This window comes from Diabrotica virgifera, chromosome 9 (genome assembly GCF_917563875.1).
Source record: "Diabrotica virgifera virgifera chromosome 9, PGI_DIABVI_V3a".
Lineage (NCBI taxonomy): Eukaryota > Metazoa > Arthropoda > Insecta > Coleoptera > Chrysomelidae > Diabrotica > Diabrotica virgifera.
In genome coordinates this window covers 7,982,621-8,001,224 of record NC_065451.1, presented here as the reverse complement: position 1 = coordinate 8,001,224, position 18,604 = coordinate 7,982,621, and positions in this window count along the sequence as shown.

Genomic DNA, 18,604 nt, shown 5'->3' with positions numbered 1-18,604 from the left:
GTAGAATATACAACAAAAAAAGAACAAAAATAACATTTTTCCCCTTCTGTTTACCAAAAATTTATACTACTGTTCTCGTATTGTTGCCAATTCAGTACCTAATCTTGTTTCATATATTCCTCCAAGTATACAAACAACTCCATTATAATAGTGATATTTTCTTGTTAAAGGTAGTAAACCATAAATATAATAAAATAACAACTGCCGGTCAAACATCACATCTCTCTTATTCGAAATGAACATTTTCTGAATAAAAGTCTACATTTTCCCGCATCGTATTAGAGATCACGTCTCCGTGGAGCTTCTCTCATCATCCAAGTTCAGTCAACTCTTCCCAGCGCTGCCTGCTGTCAGGAGCGACAGCTTTCGTGAATTGTGCTGGTCATCGTAAATGCATTACGAAATAAAAACGTTTCATTCCCCAGAAAATAGAATGAAAACGCTCTATCTATACTCTGGGCTAATTAGCAAAATACAAGGAAAAGTTATTTACCAGCAATTTTATTGCGGGAATCGAATCTTATGATTGTATATGTTACAGTTCAAGTTGATTCTCAGTTAGAGTTGACTCCAACTGAAACGAGCAGTAAAAGTTGATTTTAAAAATTTAAATCAACTTTTACTAGTTGGAGTTGACTCTTCCTGGATCGATTCAGTAAATGTTGATTATACGAGAATCTCAAGTGCATTTTTGATGAGTGTGCGTTTCTTTGTTTTGACCGTTTCAACTACTTATTAGTATAGTCTATAACGCCGCCCCCGTTAGGTAAATTATGTTGATTCGATTTTTTGCACAAACTTACTCAAAGAAATACATCCGTATAACAATCCTTATAACAAATACACAGGGTGTCAAGCGGTACCGCGGTCGAAAAATTGTTTAACCAATTTTTGTTAATCAAATTCACAAAAATAATTTTTATCTACTCTATCTCATATTATGTAAAGCAGCGGTTCTCAATCTGTGGTACATGTACCACCGGTGGTACATATCATTATTTGCGGTGGTACACAAAACACACAAAAACTTAAAATAGTAGTACATAGTAAGTCTTGATTATACAATCTAAAAATATAGAAATATAATAAAAGAAACTTTAGATGGTACATGACTCTAAAAGATTGAGAACCGCTGATGTAAAGGTTTTATTGTGTGAAATTTGTAAATATAGATAGCAGTACATGAAGGGTTTAAAGTGTGTCTGAAGTAACAATCTATTTTGTATGAATATAATTGCGAAAAACTACAGAATTTTACTTTTTGACAAAAATTTTATTAATAATAAGATAAATTTTGTTCAACATTTTTAATAATTAAAGTAAATAAATTTTAATTTCACTCAAATAAATAATCGATTGCTGCCATTGACCACTTACATTCAATCTCGGTAAATTTGATTAATAATCGCGACAGGTAAAGTAACATTCTTCTTTCAATACAACAAAGTTACTTTACTGCCGAAAATGAGGGCAAATGAGTACAATAATGAATGATTTTAGTGAAGTCAGAAACTAAAAAAAATCAAAGATTAAAGCTACCTCTATAAGATCCTGAAGAAATTTTTGTCATTATTTCATTAATAAGATATTATTTTTAATTATCAACAATGAGCGCTAAGCGTTTATTGAGACGGCCGTCAATGTGAGTGCGAGTGAGATTCATCATTGGACGGCCGGAATGGTGCATCTCTTTAGCACTCACCATTGACGGCCGCCTAATACGCACTTAGCGCTCATTGTTAATAATTATAGATAAAGCTTAGTAATAAAAGAGTGACAAAAAATTTCTGCTGGATCTTGTAGAGGGGGCTATAAACTTTGATTTGGTCACTTTCTGACTTTCATATTAATGGATTTTAACCGAGTTATTAAGCCTTGAAAATGGCTATTTTCGCATTTTTCAAATTTTAAATCGCGTATAACTCGACAACAATCAATTTTAGAGAAAAATCACAAAATACCTTTTTTTGCTCAGAATAACCCAAATGATCTAAAAAAATTACTCAAAGTAAAAAAATGATTTTTGCGAATTTGTCTAAAAAAAATTGTTTAAACAATTTATCGATCAAGGTACTGCCTGGCACCCAGTAGATTTGTTATAAGGACCTCTTTTTTAGTAAGTTTGTGCAAAAAATTCGAATCGGAGTAATTTACCTGACGGGGTCGACGATACAGCCTAGACTAATTTGAACATATTCAGTAACATTTAATTTCTAGAATCGGCTGTTTGTGTGAATCAGAATCAACTTTTACTAACTGGCATTGGGAAGAGTATACTTCTCCTAGTTGGAGTCTACTTTTACTAGTAAATGTTGAATATAAATCTTCATTTTATATTTATAATCAACTTTTACTGAAACCAGCCGTTAGAGTTAACTTCAACTAGTTGGAGTCAACTCCAACTGGATAATCAACTTGAACTGTAATATATAATTAATAATATAAGTATGCAAAGTCTGCAGATAGTGTGCTACTTTTTTTATACACAAAATGCCGCCCGAAAATCGTGTTTTTTTAAATTTTTGCTCTATAACTCCAAATAAAAATTTCATTAGTTATATTTTTTATTAATTATTGTTAATTTTATTGTTATTTATAGAAAAACAATGTTAATTTATATTTTGGCCAACCCCCCAGATGACCAATGGTCATAGGGGAAAATGTTTTATTAGGAGAGATATTACTGTATTACTGTATTTAAAAGCCATAAACATTTCTGAATCTGAAATCTGAATCTGAATCTGAATCACTCAAATAAAAATTCACCGTAATAAAATTCTGCATAGTATTTTTCCCGATTTACTTCGACGAAAATTTTCCCCGAAAAATGCGGGTTTTTCCAACAAAATCTTTAATTTTCAACTAAAATTTTATATAAGTAATTGTTTACCAATAATTAAATAAGTTGGTAATATAGATTATAGGCTCTTTTCGTATTGATTATAATTCCAGAAGCCGCTGGAAATTGAATGAACAGTTTAGCAACAATTGAAATATTAATTAAGAATTTACGGTCGCTATAATAACCACAATAATTATTATACATAAGAATAACTATGATTTTTGTATAAAAAGACACCGTACCTATCTAATCCGTACCTAATTAGTCCAGAAAGCCACTGCGCATCCGCTAGGAAAAATATTCTAATTCGGATTTTTTGCACAATCTTACTCAAAAAGGACTCCTTTTAACAAATTTGCATGTTGCCAGGACCAAAAGGTGGTCAAAAATTTTTTAAGCGTTATTTTTTTGTTTTTTTCCTAAAATTATTATTTTTCCATGGAAAAAAGTTTTTTTAGGTTTTTTGGATCATTCCAAACAGAAAAGGTCTTTAGTGACTTTTCTCTAAAAATGATAGTTTTTGACATATAAGCGATTAAAAATTGAAAAATTGCGAAATCGGCCATTTTTAACCCTCAAAAACTATGTGACAAACTGAAAATTTGAATGTTACCAAGGTCGGTAGATATTCTTTAAACATCGATTGATGAAATCCCGAAGAGTTTTTTGCAATACAATATTCAAAACTCCTTTGTTTTTTAATTGCTAATCAAGCGTGCGCGACACTACTTTTTCCACCGATAGTATGGTGCAAATGAAAGGAATAAATTCGTTATTTCGTAAACTGGCGACTTTAAGGAAAAATCCCGAAATAGTTCGATTTTTATTTTTAAGTTATAATATTGTGGCATATATGGTATACTAGTTACGTCATCCGTCTGGGCGTAATCGATGATTTTTTTAAATGAGAATAGGGGTCGTGCGGTAGCTCATTTGAAAGGTTCTTCAATTCTCTATTCAGTAATGTAAACATTTACATAATTATTTATACAGGGTGTCCTTCTACTTCTTTTTTGTCAAATATTTTAATTTAATAAAAATTTTTTGGACACCCTGTATAAATAATTATGTAAATGTTTTTATTACTGAATAGAGAATTGAAGAGCCTTTCAAATGAACTAGCACATGACCCCTATTCTCATTTAAAAAAAATCATCGATTACATCATCACGTCCAGATGGATAACGTCACTAGTATACCATATATGCCACAATATCATAACTTAAAAATAAAAATCGACCTATTTCGGGATTTTTTCTTAAATTCGCCGGTTTACGAAATAACGAATTTATTCCTTTCATTTGCACCATACTGTCGGTGGAAAATAGTGTCGCGCACACTTGATTAGCAATTAAAAAACAAAGGAGTTTTGAATATTGTATTGCAAAAAACTCTTCGGGATTTTATCAATCGATGTTTAAAGAATATCTTCCTACCTTGGCAACATTCAAATTTTCAGTTTTTCACATAGTTTTTGAGGGTTAAAAATGGCCGATTTTGCAATTTTTCAATTTTTAATCGCTTATATGTCAAAAACTATCATTGTTAGAGAAAAGTCACTAAAGACCTTTTCTATTTGGAATGATCCAAAAAACCTAAAAAAACTTTTTACATGTAAAAAAATAATTTTAGGATAAAAACAAAAAAAAAACGTTTAAAAAATTTTTGATTACCTTTTGGTCGTGGCAACATGCAAATTTGTTAAAAGGAGTCCTTTTTGAGTAAGATTGTGCAAAAAATCCGAATTAGAATATTTTTCCTAGCGGATGCGCAGTGGCTTTCTGGACTAAATTGAAATCGAACTATTTAAGCGGCTTCAGGAATATTTTAAAATTATAAACATTTTTTTGCCTTATAAACAAATAGAATATCTCGGGAAATATTAAATTAAATTAAATCATGAAAATGGTATTCGAAAAAAGCGTCAGGACGCTTCTTCTGAAAGAAGAAACGTTTAATTATGATGACTGGTTCCTGAGAAACAACCGGTCAAAGTTGACCGGTTTTTACGGCAAAGATATAAACAATAGGATCATAATTTTGAAACCATCACCTTTTTATTTTTATTCTCTTTCTCCACACCAATTTCCATATCTTTAAAATACTCATAACATATATTATTATTATAATAAAAACTATCGATAATACGAGTGAAAATTTCCAAAAATAGCAAAATTTCAATCAAAAATTAGGTTGGAGTATACGTTAAAAAAATGCATTTCCTCGGCTTACTATGGAACAATTTTCTTCATTGTTTTTTTTTTGTTTCCAAGTAACTCGAGTAGAGCCATCTAACTAACGCATTATTAAATAATGTCAAACTTGCTTTTGTTTTGTTATAATAGATTAATTTATTTATAAGAAAACTCCATATTTTTCCAGTTGTAGACTTTTTTTAGATATAAACTTATTACAAGTGTACCTTTTAACGTTAAAAACACAAATATTCTCATTTGAAAGCTATATAATTATTTAAACAATCTTTATTTACACAAATTAAACATTTTTGTTAAAATAAATAAATGAATTTATTATACCAAAACAAAATCAACTTTGACATTTAATAAATGCGTTAGTTGGATGGCTCTACTCGATTTACTTGGGAACAAAAAAAGAATGAAGAAAATTCCTCTGTTCCAATCCTCTAAAAAAGTTACAGTGCACTCTCCATATTAAAATCTAAAAGAGCAGCCCCCAGCTCCACCATTAGCACAGTCTTATTCAATCACTCCTAATCATCATGTAAATACCTATTTACCCCTATTACCTACGACTAGATGCAATAAAAAACAAGCTGAAAATACGAGCATTATCATAACGAAAACTTTGTTTAATTGCGTATTTTAATTCATAATATGAAAAATTGCTATTATGAAAAATTGTTTAGAATTAAAAATTATTTTTAATGTGCAATTATATCATTCTAATTTAAATGTTGTGAACTATAAAGGTACTTTACTCTTGATCGAAATTCATATTTTTTGTATACCTCGTTTAAAGTTAATAAAATTTGATATTTGATAATTGCATCATAAATCTTAGACCATGAAGAGCTTTTTATAAAGAATAACTTTTATTATTTATAAAAAATAAAACAGTTATAAATGAAAATGTTGTTGGTATCCATAATTTGAGAAAAATCTTAAAATATTTTTTGGCATTAGAAGGATGTAATTGCACATATCAGACCATAATTTTTTATTCCAAACAACATTTCATATAGGTAGTCGGTTCGCTAAACTCAAACTCAACTGGCTAGTGATTTTAGTCAGTAAATTTGCCAATTTGGCAAAAAAAATAATTACTAAATAGTTAATAATTACTAAATAATTAGTAATTTTGCCAGGCAAAAAACAAAAAAATTACCTACTAAAATCACTAGCCAGTTGTGTCTGAGTTTAGCGAACCGACTACCGACTATAATAACAATTTTCATTTCATAACAAATAGAACAGTCCATTTATCATTAGGTTCGTATAAACCTTTTTAAAATTGTTAATAAATTATTGCTTTCAAAATATACTCAAATTGTATTTTTGAACATCTTATTTATTTTATATAATTCACTATCAAATGTCATTGATATTTTATTAATACTTAATTTAAAATTTAGTTTGACATTCACGAAGTGTCAAACTCAAATAATGTAAATAACCTATGCTTTGCTTAACAAATTCAGATTAAAAAACTAGCCTACTTACTAGCAACGACTTCAGCTGACGTTTAGTGTGTCGGCAGAAAATAAAAGGATTGTGACGTCACATTTTAGACTTTGAGGTCGATTATCTCGAAGACGGTTAGGGACATCGAAATGCCGTTTTCAGATTTAGATTCAGAAGACAAAACTACATAAGAATACATTAATATATCTGCTCTAAGTATTGCAGGAGCGGCAACGCAATAACACACAGACTTTGCGAATTTATAAACGAAAAGTTTTCGTTGAATATACCGTTACGACTAGATGTTTGCAGATATAATGCACATTTTGTACAAAAGGCGCTCTTTATATTTTCTAAAATATGTACTAAAAAGGCTTTGCAAACTCTATTAAAGGATGTCTTTTTTCAAACGGCTAACACAAAGGAAACTAAAACACTGTTTTAAACGGAAACCCATTAACAGGGTAACTTACAGAGAGCAATTAAAAAGAATCACTATTATACGGATTATTCGTTTAGGAATAAAAAGGGATAAAGAGGCTCGGGTTTAATTAACGTAGGTACTTGGTGAGTTAATTTCCTGGAAGTATATTTGTCCCAGAGGAATTTATTACATATTTTACTATCCTTTGTAAACACATTTATCATGGAGAACGTTTTTCTATTTAAAATATAATCTTCAGAGCGTAGGCGCAAAATTTCAGGCCAATGCTTTTTAAATGCATTCATTTTTATTCAAAACCTAAAAAACTAATAAATATTTTTGAAAAATTTAAACGCAGTCGAAAGTCCAGTGTCCGGTATGGTCCATTGAAATGTTACATTTAGGGTTGCATTTGTTAGAGGAGTCAATTTTATTTTTTTAATGTGTAGGGGGGCTCAGTAGAAGCTTAAGCCGCAGTCTCTCTTATGCGATTGTCGCATGCGTTTGACGCAAGCAGCAGTCGCAAGCGATGTTCTGTGCACTTCTCAAATGTAAACTTTATGCGGCCGGTCTGTCTTGTGCGTCCGACGCGAGGAATCGCATGCGCCTGCTGCATCGACTGGTGATGATAGCAGTGCTTTGCAGTGACTGCATGCGTCCATTTCATAAAACAACAAAAAATTTGACATAGAATTTAAAAGTTTGTTGTTTATTGTTTATCAACTTATGATAACGAGGTTCGAGGTTAAGAAGCTTTGTTAATTAATATTTTAATAATACGTAATTTCCAGATATAAATAAGCAATATGCTGTTGTTTTCATAATTGCACAGAGAATAAACATTTTGTACTAACCTTAATGTGACACCAAGTTTTTCTTCTGGTGTTATCACTCTCTTTACCATTCTTGAAGGAGATTTCGTTATGTCTTCCTTAATAGCACATAACAAGAAATTGATGGAACTGGTTCTTCGTCACGCGAAAGAAACTATGAAACTTGGTCTCATTATCAACCATATATTTACTTATTAAATTGGTTTGGTATCCTTCTTCAACCCTATTCACATACATTTCATCAGTTTTACTCTTTTTTGGTTTACCTTCATCTGAGAGCATCATTTTTAAAATGTTCTCCTCCAATTCTTGCTCTTTTAATATGTGAAGATAAACCTGTCTCTGTAGATGCACCAATTATATTATTATTATCACTAAATTAATTACTACTTACTACTATTACTACTACCTACTAATTATAAATTACTAAATATTACTACATATTATTATAAATGACTAATGAATATTATTAATTACTAAGTTATTACCATTATTATAAATTACTAAATATTCCTATTATTATTAATTAATAAGTATTACTATAATTATAAATTACTAAATATCAATATTATTATAAATTACTATGAAGCAATATCAATATTATTATAAATTACTATGAAGCAATGTTACTGTTATTGGTGCTATTAGATAATATATAACATATTATTTTTAAAATTCCCGCTTTTCATCAGCTGTTATATCTGATGCGTCGGATGCGTCTAAACGCACAAGAGAGACCACCCCAACCACTGCGTTAATTGCTTGCGACTGCTGCTTGCGTCGAACGCATGCGACAATCGCATAAGAGAGACTGCGCCTTTAAGTTCAAGTTTTTGGAGTCGCCACCCTTGTCCCCCGGCCACCATCTTGGAAAAAGCGGTGCAAAGGGCTTTCGCGCTGTATCTCGTAAACTAGCAACCCTACAGAAAATTTAATTGCACATAAAATGTAGCAAATTAAATTTTCTACAATTTTATATTTATTCTTTTTATCGTTAAGTGACCAACCAAAAAGTTATAAACAAAAATAAAAGAAAATTTTGTAACAAGTTTCCTTTTGGAGGTTATAACTTTTTTCCGTTCATTTTACAATAAAATGACATCATATCAATTTTGTAGAGAGTTTTTCAACGACCAATTTCAGTATAAAGTTGTTTAATATTATTTATTTATCTAGGTTTCACAGCTCTCCAAACTTAACCAGATTCTCGAATGCTCATAGAGATACAATAAAAACAAACCGTTAGGCTTAATTTTCTATCTATATATTTTTTATTCGTACAATTTATTATGATCTTAATATTCCTATGCTATCATTAAACAATTTTTGCACCTTTTCCATTGGCATTATCAACAGAGGATGGAATGAGAAAAGGTACAAAATCATCTTTGTTTAATGACTTTACACTAATAGAGCGACCCTGTAATAACAGTCATAGAAGCCACTTTGTTATCGATGGTTGTTTTCTGATACGTAAAGTGGTTTGGGATAGAAATTCCTCCTTTAACAACATTCTCGATAAATATGTTCGGTATGTGCAACAACATTATGGATTCTCTACAAGTATAGTATTTGTTGGCTATTCCGAAAATCCTGATATCGCAGGAACAGTCATGGGAGCGCTTGCATCGCACTAAAAAGCACCAATCGACAGAGGTACAGTTTGCTAAGAGCACCGTACCAACATTATCGCAAGAAAAATTTCTTGGTAATGAAACGAACAAAGCTAACTGCAAAAGCCTTCTAAAGACTGCTCTATCAGAGGTGGGTTTTAGTGTTGACCAGGCTGAATCTGATGCAGATGCTGTCATCGGCCGTTGTGCGCTTGCTGCATCAAAGTCATATGATTCGGTGACAATCATAGAAGACATCGACATCATTGTCTTGCTCACGGTATTAATGTATTTTTTAAAACCTTCAAAAGGGCGTACGTATGAACAATTGTACTGTCCATTAACAAAGTCAGCCTATATAACATGAGCAAAGTAAAATTCATAAAAATTTTGCAGAAGCATCCTGACTTAGCTAGTGGAACAAAATTATTTGTCAGTGAGAAAGTCGAGCCATCTTTACTCAATGTTGTTGGCGAACGTTTTTTCATCTCTTTATATGGCCGAAATAAAGACGATTCTCTGGATACCCTGAGACAAAATGATTCGTTACGACAGTGACAAAAAATGTATTTAATCTCTCCTCACTTCCTCCAACATCAGATGCAGCCCGTTTTCACTCACAGTCTCCGAGTGAATCACCAGATTCAGTCATAGCTCGGTAAACATTGTTATCCGAAAGATTGGGGGGGCTGGAAAAGGTATGGAAATTATTGGATACCAATCCAAACTTCCAAGCCTCCAGAACTCCCCGAGCTTATGAAATTAATCTTTTGAAGATGCAAAGGAAACTGTGGAAGTGCGTGCGGTTGCCGAAATGCAGCGCCCTCAAATGTTGAGCTGTGTGCTGAATATTATTTTGTCTAGAAATTGTCCGTGGATTAGGCTGACTGGGGATACCACACAAAAAACCGCTCCTCCAGACTCTACCTCATGGGTGGTGGGAAAAATAGTCAAAAACAGCTTAATCATAGCATAGGAATATTAAGATCATAATCAATTGTATAAATAAAAAAATATATGAATAGAGGATTAAGCCTAACGTTTTGTTTTTATTGCATCCCTATGAGCATTCGAGAATCTGGTCAAGTTTGAAGCGCTGTAAAACCTAGATAAATAAATAAAATTAGACAACTTTATAGTGGAAATTGTTCGTTGAAAAACCCTCTACAAAATTGCAATAATGTTATTTTATTGTAAAATGAACTGAAACAAGTTATAACTTCCAAAAGGAAACTTGATAAAAAAATTCACTTATTTTTGTTTATATTTTTTTTGTTGGTCACTTGAAGATAAAAAGTTATAGAAACAAAATTGTAGAAAATTTAAATTTGCTATATTTTATGTGTTATTAAATTTTCTGTAGGTTTGGTAGTTTACGAGATACAGCGCAAAACCCTTTTGCACCCCTTTTCCAAGATGGCGGCCGGGGGACAAGGGGGCGACCCCAAAAACTTGAACTTAAGCTTTTACTGACCCCCCTATATATTAAAAAAATAAAATTGACTCATCTAACAAATGCAAGGTATGGTCTAAAAATGTAACATTTCAATGGACTATTAGAATAAATAAAAAGTTTTTTTTGAATAAAATGTTTGAAATTAAAAATTACACTTAATTTTTGTCTTTCTCTTAGTTCGGCTCTCGGTAATAATTATTTTTGTTTGGTAGTTTTGTCAGGATTCGAAAAAAATGATGCGTTTAAAAAGCCCGAAATTTTGCGCCTACGCTGTTAACTCTGTTTCATATACCTAGGCTTGCCATAAATATTGATACAAGATATTTAACTAAGGAAATTAAAACCTCTTGATGTGCCTATCCGTGACTAGTGATGTTGAAAAAGTATCTATTCGTTACAAAGTACTCGTTACTTACGAATACCGAAAGTAACGATTACTACACAGAGAGGCAAGTCGTTACTTTGATTACTTTGATTACTCTGATTACTTCGTACCAATCGTATCAGAACGAGTACCTATTCGAGTATTGTATCTATAATCGGTTGAAATCGAAATCAGACCGGTATTCCACGAGTGTTCGGTATCAGTACAGTTTTACAGGATTTTTACAGAGCGCTGAGAAGTAGCTGAAACAAAGAGTGGTATATCATTTAACAAGCATGCACCCAGAAACAGATTGATATCTATACGATTTGTCGAGGTAGATAATTCACAGGATTTCACAGATGTTCGTTCCTTTGGAAAATAAAAATGCAACACATTAGATTTTAATAATAAATACACACTATTCTTATCAAGCCCAAAAAAAAAGAATGTGTGTGTACTTTGTACGCACGTAAGAAGTTATTCTATTATATAATTTCAAAGAAATAAATATACTTAACAGGTTATTTGTATTTTATTTAAATATTAAACTAACTTTCTTACCTACCACTTTTAAAAAAATTTTATTAAAGCGATACCAAAAATTAAAAAAAAAAAGAATATGAATCGTCCGGGATTTGAACCCAGGATCTCTCGATTTCCGGTCACACGCTCTCCCACTGAGCTATATTCCCTTCGCTGTGACAGGTTACAAGATTTCTTATACATACTGACAAATTTAATAGACCAAGTGAAGTATACAAAAATACTTTAAATATACTTACTATTATTATAAAATATCTTATTCCCGAGGAATTCAAAGACACAAAAATTATAATAAATAATACATTTACTAAAAAACACTAATCCTTTTAATGACTTATTTGCGCTGACAGCGCTAATACATACATATCTTGAAAGATTAGCAACGATCTACATACTCTCTGTGTGCGCATGCGCCTGGTATTATAAAATTTCACTCTCGATCGTAAAGAAGTATAACTTCAAAAATAGCTAAGATTGACAGGAAAAAATGTAGAAATGGTAATATTTCTAGATTATGATCAACTTTATTTTACATGTAGGTATGGCATTGTTTTTATTAGACCAGGACATTTAACACTAAAAACACAGGAATAATAGCTATTTGTATAACAAGGGAGGAAAGTGTAACTTTTCCTCCCGAGAATGAAGTTTACTGCCCGACGCGTAGCGGAGGGCAGTAATCATTCAAGGGAGGAAAAGGCACTTTACTCCCATGTTATACATATGGTTTTTCCACCTTCCTCGAATAACAAGTAATTTTTTCATTTTTACTTAATTTATTTATGTAACTAACCAACAAAATGTATTAGAACTAAAACTAACAAGTAGGTACAATATAACTGTCAACTGTCAAATATAAGTCAAATTATTAATGTAAACATTGTTAAATTAGAATAACAATTTACTGTTTTTTACCATTCTGCAAAATACAGAGTGTTTTTAAATAAACGTTAAAATGTATAGATACTTACGTAATAGAAAATAGATATTGTACAGGGCGTCAATAAATTATATTTCATGAATGAAATACCATTACGTCACTTTTAGTTTTCCTCCCTAGGGAGGAAAAGTACAACTTTGCTCCCTACAATCAGGTCCGTAAAAGTATACTTTCGGCAGAGGTAGGTGGAAAATATATTTTTAAATATAGTAGGTATGTACATAGAGACTTGCAACTTTTTGCAATGTATTTAGGATTAGGATGACGTCTGGAAAAAAGTCTACAATAGGACAATGGGTGGAAATGCATTATTACATTTTAAAGTGTATAAAACGCATCGAAAAATGCATCAACATGCTAAAATCAGTATATTAAGGCAGATATATCAGCCAGATTTTCTTATTTCGGGGTATTTGACTCTCGAAACTATAGATGACGTACCTTAGCAGTAACCCTCAGCAGCAGGTGCTTCGGAGGTTGGTTCTGATTGCGTAGTCGTGTTCAGTGATCCAAAAAACCCCAAATAACAAAATCTGACCCTCTATATACTGATTTTGACATGTTTATGTACTTTTTGATGCATTTTATACTGTAAATATGCATTTCCACCAATTTTTCTATTGAAAACTTTTCCTGTTTCACTATTTCCCTAAAAATAATTTATTTTTTTCTAAATGCCTTGGTCTATGTGTATTTTATTGTTATGATCCAAAAATCTAAAATAATATCTGCCCGGGCCAAAAAAAATAGTAGAATTTATAAAAAAATTAATTTTTAATTATTAATTAGTCTGAATAAAATTATGTCGGGCACCCCTTGTTGTTTTTAATAATTTTTAATATAATAGATTATAGTCTAGGCGCCAAATAGAGGTCACCGTGTCCTTTTCAATTCTGATGGACAAACTCAACGGTTTCTTATGGATTTTTGGCTGCTGATTACGAATTTTGAGGGTGGAATTCGATCCGAGTGGTCAAAAAATTGTTATAAACAATTTAATTGTTTATAAATTGTTTATAAGGCTCTGACTCATAAACTAAAAGAGATAAAAAATAATGTTTCAAATAAAATTTGTTCATTATTAAAAAACGAAGAAAAAAAGTTTACTAAACTTAAATGCAACAATTAAAACTCAAGATATTGTAAAATTAGTGCACAATGCAAATTTTAAATTGCAAAATAAGTATTTTTCGAAGCTTAATCGATCGTAACTCGGCTTCTACGCACCCAAATGAGCCTTAGAAGGTCCTATTTTAAAGATTAATGAATGTGCTTCCAAACAAAGTTTATTAAATTACTTTGTCTTCATTTGTTTTAAAGTTATATCCGTTTGAAGTTAAAATTTTCTTAAAAAAATTTTACATTAATTTGTTTATAAGGGTTTCAGGCAAATTTGAGCTATAAACATTTATACTTTAATTAACAATAATGATAAAAACACTCAAAAGAAACATTTTGAGCTTAAGAAAATATTCGTATGTTTATTTTTGGCCAAGATATCAATATTTTAATAGCACGCTCTTAGGCGCGAGATTGGCTCACCGCGTAAAGGTTCACGTACTAACTTCTCGATGCAAATTATAATTTCTATGTAGGTTATCTTCATTTTTCATTTTTGAAGATCATAATAAAATTTTATTATATAATTCTTATCATTAAATCATCATACTGTACCTCGTATCACCTTTCATTCTATTTACTTTGTCTTCTATTTTTTGTACTAAATGAGAAAAAAAATTAAAAACTGATATTTCAGAAATATAGCTAAAAAGTAAGTTGATATTATTTATTAATACTATTTTTACAAACATTATATTTCATGCATCCGCATCGAGATATACAGAGAATCTCAGCTTTTTTACATCTGCATAAGTTCTTAAAGCAATTTTTACAGTTACATGGTGGTACTAAGTACTAAGTCTGTTCTTGTAGGCAGTAAAACTAAAACTTTCTGGGGCTTCACAGTCTAATTATCTATATGATGTGGACTAACCACATATACAGTGGATCTAGTTCTTTTGCAATATCATCAAGGCACGTCAATTGTGTGTATGCCGCCACAACATAAATGCTCGTTTTATATGCAATGATGATGCTGTAAAAGAACTCGATCCATTTTTATATGGATATCACATATTTGCTCATTTGCATGCGTAGAAGACGAGTTACGATCGATAAAGCATCGAAAAATACTTACATACTTGACTGTGAGCCGATTTTGCGCCTCATAGCGCGCCATTGAAATATCGATATCTTGACCAAAAATAAACTTACAAACATTTTAAGAAGACGAAAATGTTCCTTTTGAATTTTTCTATCATTATTGGTAATTAAAGTATAAATGTTTACAGCGTAAATTTACTTGCAACCCTTATAAACAAATTAATGTACAATTTTAAAAAAGAAAATTATAACTTTAAACGGGTATAACTTTAAAACAAATAAGGATAAAATAATTTAATAAACTATGTTTGGAAGCCTATTAATAAAGCTTTAATGTGAGACCTTCTAAGGCTCATTTGCATGCGTAGACGCTGAGTTACGATCGATAAAGTTTCGAAAAATACTTATTTTGCAATTTGCAATTGGCATTGTGCACTAATTTTACAATATCTTGAGTTCTAACTGTTGGATTTAAGTTTAGTAGACGGTTTTTCTTCGTTTTTTATTAACGAACAAATTTTATTTGAAACATTCTTTTTTATTTCTTTTAGTTTATGAGCCAGAGCCTTATAAACAATTTATAAACAATTAAATTGTTTATAACAATTTTTTGACCACTCGGATCGAAATCCACCCTCGAAATTCGTAATCAGCAGCCAAAAATTCATAAGAAACCGTTGACTTTGTCCATCAGAATTAAAAAGGACACGGTGACCTCTCTGGCGCATAGACTATTACATATCATTAAATTTCTATCCATTAAATAGCTCGGTGAAGGTCGTTGTTATATCGTATCTTATATTTATAGGAAATACTGAGAAATGCGATTTTCGATATGATTACCGGTACTCAAATACAAAAGTAACAAAAGTAGTCAAAGTAATCAAAGTAACGAATACTATAAGTGATTACTTTATACAAAAGTAACGATTTGTAACGGATACTAGAAGGTAACTATAATCTATATCCGTGACAAATGTTGGTAATCATCAGGTCAGTCTTTATCTTATCTACAGCAGCGCGAAAAATCTGAACAGATGTTGTGTTGAACCAGGTTTTGAGGTTCTTTAACCAGGACATTCTTCTTATTCCTGGACTTTCCTTTCCAGGTATTTTGCATTGCAGAATGGCTTGTAGGAATTCATATCTAGATTCGTTATTTAAATTTAAACTATTAGTTTGATTTGAAAAAGTCTTATACACTACTTTATTATTGATATAATGAACTACAAACTACAATGTCTCTTAGGCCATTCAATGATCGCTGTATAGTCCAGGGCGCATCTGTTTTGAGATGGACGTTGAGAGGTGACTCAAATTTTTTTGCAGAAATTGCTTGAAAATATATCAATAATAATATTTGAATTATCCTCCCTCTCAAAAAGGTCCGGAACATTGTTTAAATAATCAAAATGTCAAAAAATGAAGGAAACATTCGATTTTTTTCTTCGTTTTTTGATTATAACTTTAAAAGTATTTATTTCCGAGAAAAGTTTTACTAACATAAATGTTGCGTAATTAAATTTCCTACAACATAGAATTGGTAAAAAAATTCAAAAATAGTCACCCTTGTTGCAAAATAGCAATAATTGCGAAAAAACCATACAAAAACAAGTATTCGCATTTTACGTTTTTCAACCATTTATGCTATACTTAGGACCTTCATATCTCACCCAGAAAAACTTTATGATACAGTAAAACAATACTGTAAATTTAATTAAGATCGGTTCAATAGATTTTGCAAAATAAATTTTGCAATCCAGCTTTCGCAAAAAAAATTCATTTTTTCAAAATGTTACAGGACTGAAAATAAAGCAGATACCAAGTTGAAATTTGTTTGCTTATAAAAGTGTACTGTCCCTTTCATTTGCAATTTGCAAAATTTAAATCGATTAATTACCACGGCGTCAAGAAATTTTTTAAATAAACATTAATTTTTGGTGCTACGCACAGGACAGCGGTGTTCTATTCACACAAGTTGATTTCCACCAAAATTTCTTCCAATCTTTATCTAATATATTATTTTCTTACTCTATATTTTGTTGTATTTTAATATTTTAATTCCACAAAAATCAAACTAATTTTATTATTGTTTGTGAAATATTGTTTAAACAATTGCATATGTTTAAAAATAATAAACTTTTATTCTTTAAGTTAAAATATATGAACAATAAAGTTTTTGCTAATAAGAGTGTTATTTCAAAGGATAGAGTATGTGTTTTTATTTTGCAATAAACAAATTTATTTATTTATATCGAAATATAATAAAAATTAAAATGTATCAATCATTATCAAAGGTCATTGGAATGCCCAATAAGAGCAAACTATCCGCTGTCCTGCGAGTAGCACCAATAATTAATGTTTATTTAAAAAAATTCCTGACGCCGTGGCAGTTAATTGATTTTAATTTTTCAAAATTGAAAATGAAAGGTACAGTAAACTTCTATACGCAAAAAATTTCAACGTGATATCTGCTTTAATTTCAGTCCTGTAACATTTTAAAAAAATGAATTTTTTTGCGAAAGCTGGATTGCAAAATTTATTTTGCAAAATCTGTTGAATTGATCTCAATGAAATTTACAATATTGTTTTACTGTATCATAAAGTTTTTCTGAGTGAAATATGAAGGTCCTAAGTGTAACATAAATGGTTGAAAAACGTAAAATGCGAATACTTATTTTTGTATGTTTTTTTTCGCAATTATTGCTATTTTGCAACAAGGGTGACTACTTTTTAAATTCTTAACCAATTCTATATTATAGGAAATTTAATTACGCAACTTTTATGTCAGTACAACTTTTCTCGGAAATGAATACTTTTAAAGTTATAAACAAAAAACCAAGAAAAACATTTAATTTTTCCTCCATTTTTTAACATTTTGATTATTTAAACAATGTTCCGGACCTTTTTGAGAGGGAGGATAACTTAAATATTATTATTTGAGTTATTTTCAAGAATTTTCTGCAAAAAAATTTAAGTCACCTCTCAACGTCCAAATGTACTAATATTTTTACAGATGCGCCCTGGTCTAGTACTGATGACATCCTTAGAAAAATTGTTCACAGCTTCTAATGTTTTCAGTCTGTTTTAATGACCCCACAATATGGCAGCGCCTTGTACAGACCATGCCCCCTAAACTGACCAGAATTTGTAGTCGCGTGGATTAAGTTCTGGGCTGGCTGGCAGCCAATTTTACTACTAATAGATTCGAGTACATTATTTTTAAGCCATTATTGTGTATTTTTTGGCCTTTTGCGTAGGTGCAGACTCCTGCTGAAATATCCGTGGTCTATTTTATAGCATAGTGTGATTTAAGGCTCCACTAAGTCTGTTAACATGAAACCAATCCATCACTGAGGCAGAACTTTGTTCGGTTCCCGGCACCAGTTCGGGTAGCCCAGTCGGGATAGCATTTGACCCTTCATTACGAGCTGCCCCAAATTTTATTTTTCTAATTTTTAGGGGGGTCAATAGTAGTATATATAAATTTAATATCTCGACTCAGCGGCGGCTCGTGGGTCAATCTTCAGGGGGGTCATTTTGGTTTGAAAACTTCAAACTGTTGATTTTTTAAAGTATTTAAAAGATCTTTTAGCATTTATATTTTAGATAAAAAATACAGACTTAGATAAAACTCAATACTATTTACCCTAGTTTTCCGAAAATTAAATTTGTCTTTTTTTAGAGTAAATCTTTTAAAAAATATAGGAAAAATGGTATGAACAGGTTATTGACTGATATATAGATAGGAATATTTATAG